The sequence below is a fragment of the Lathyrus oleraceus genome, chromosome 2 (assembly GCF_024323335.1).
Source record: "Lathyrus oleraceus cultivar Zhongwan6 chromosome 2, CAAS_Psat_ZW6_1.0, whole genome shotgun sequence".
In the NCBI taxonomy this organism is placed as follows: domain Eukaryota; kingdom Viridiplantae; phylum Streptophyta; class Magnoliopsida; order Fabales; family Fabaceae; genus Lathyrus; species Lathyrus oleraceus.
Window position 1 is genome coordinate 237,157,492 of NC_066580.1, and position 2,485 is coordinate 237,159,976.

The following is a 2,485-nucleotide window of genomic DNA, read 5'->3' on the forward strand; positions in this document are numbered from 1 at the left end:
GAAAATAGATTTAGGGTTTTCAAGATGCCCAAGCCCAGCTGGATGCTTCTATAAAAAGGGACTTAGAAAACCTGTTTGAACACACAACCAAGACTGAGCGAAATATAGAGAGATAGCTAGGGTTTGTGTCTATTTAGTCGTAAGACTTGTAGGTCATTCAAGTCATCCATTGATGATTGAATTGGACTGATTTGTGGTTGTTATTTGTCACTCTAAGGCTGTTAAGTAAGAGTGTGTGTCTTCTTGATCAAAGCTGTGAAGCAAGATCAAGAGTGTGTCTTCTTGATTGAAACTGTGAAGTAAAATCAAGAGTGTGTAATCTAAACATCACTTAGCTGACATGAATTACATTCAACCTGTCTTTACCTGCATTTATTATTTACCGTTGTTTTACAAACCCAATATCTCTTTTATACTGCCTTAGATAAACACCTTAACTATAGTATTCGATAGATTGACGACTGGTCTTTGTGGGATCAATATTCTTTTATATTCCTTTGACGTTATTCGTGCACTTGCGAATCACAGCGATCAAGTTTTTGGCGCCGTTGCCAGGGACCAACTTTGTCAAATTTCTTACCCTGTTGTTACACCATATAGACTAAGGCATTATTAGCCGGTAAATGCGAAGAACCCGTAGTAACAGAAATTTAGTAGATCCATTAGCGGAACCCGAACGTTATACTCATACACGCCTCTTACTTATCCGAATTAAGAAAGCTATGGCCGAGAATCGCGATAGGCGACCTCTTAAGGAATTTTCCCAACCCTCTGATGAGGAACCTAGTTCGATTATAGTAAACCCCCTTATACCTGCTAACAATTTCGAACTAAAACCGTCTTTATTGCAATTAGTGCAACAAAACCAATACGCGGGTCTCGCTACTGAGAACCCGAATCAACATTTAAAAGTTTTTAGCCAACTAGCCGACACCTTTAAATCTAACGGCGCTTCACCCGATGCGATTCGTTTAAGATTATTCCCTTTCTCCCTCAGGGATATAGCACGTTCATGGCTAGATTCACTTCCAGCCAATTCAATAACTACCTGGGAAGACCTTAGGAGAGTATTCCTTGCTAGATATTTCCCCCCTAGTAAGACTGTTGTTCTTCGAAACCAAATAACTAGATTTACTCAAAACCAAGGAGAAACGCTTTTCGAAGCTTGGGAGAGATATAAGGAGCTATTAAGAGTCTGTCTGCACCATGGAATACCAAGATGAGCATCGACGCTGCCGCAGGTGGCGCGTTGATGAACAAACCTTATCCAGAAGCTTGTGACCTAATTGAGGATATGGCCCAAAACCATTATCAATGGGGAACCGAACGAGCATCAATAGAGAAAAAGGAGACCCAAGGTGGAATGCATGAGGTAAGCTCTCTAGACATGATGCAGGCGAAAATGGACGCTTTAGCCCTTAGGATCGAACATATGTCTACAAACACTAACACCGTAGCAGTATTCCACACAGAGTGTGAACTCTGTTGATCTAAAGGACACGAATCGACAGAGTGTAACCTTTTGAACGAACTAAATACTGACCAAGTGAATTACGCCCAAGGTAACCCAATTCCAAACACTTACAACCTTGGATGGAAGAATCATCCAAATTTCTCCTATAAAAACCAGAACCCTATCCAAAATAATGCACCTCAGAGACCGTAAGATTATCAAGCCGAAAAACCAAACCAACCTATGCAAGTTGTGCCCCAGAAGTCTAACCTTGAGAAGATCATGGAAAGCTTTATATCGGGTCAGACTCAGCAAAATAAAGAATTCCTAAACCAAAACATTCACGTAAGAGAACTTATAACGCAATTAGGAACCAAGGTTGATCAGATAATCACTCACAACAAGATGCTTGAAAGCCATATCTCACAGGTAGCACAAAACCAAGCCCCACAAACTACACCTGGAGGCCAATTTCCTGGACAACCTCAACCAAACCCTCGAGGGCAAGCTAACGTTATCTCGTTGCGAAGTGGAACCGCTTACGAAGGGCCTCATAACCCAGCAATGAGCGAGTCCAAAACTTCTAAAGAGAATATGCCTACCAACCAAGAAGGGGAACTAGAGGAACCCGAGAAACAAACCAACCAAGAAGGTGAAGCCAAGGATAAAACTTACAAACCACCACCCCCGTACAAACCACCAATCCCGTATCCACAAAGACTTAAACAAACCAAAGTCAATAACCAATATCAAAAATTTATCAAAATGATAGAAAAGCTTCATGTAGAGATTCCTTTTACCGAAGCTATCACCCAAATTCCGTCTTACGCCGAATTTCTCAAAGACATCTTAACTAACAAGCGTAGGCTCGACGATCCAAAACCTTTGGAATGCAACTTTATTTATGAGGATAAACTTGCTAAGAAGGCGAAAGACCCTGGTAGTTTTTCTATACCTTGCATTTTAGGAAATCATGTGATCGACAAAGCTTTCCTAGACTTAGGCGCTAGTGTAAGTTTAATGCCTTTAGTT

General features: G+C 41.0%; 1 non-coding gene across 1 annotated transcript; it reads right to left on the reverse strand.

Moving 5' to 3' along the window:
- Positions 1–1,106: 1,106 nt before the first annotated feature.
- LOC127124949 (small nucleolar RNA R71) lies at positions 1,107–1,213 on the reverse strand. Its single transcript, XR_007804423.1, has one exon. It is a non-coding gene; the product is annotated as a small nucleolar RNA R71 (small nucleolar RNA).
- Between the last annotated feature and the right edge of the window lie 1,272 nt (positions 1,214–2,485).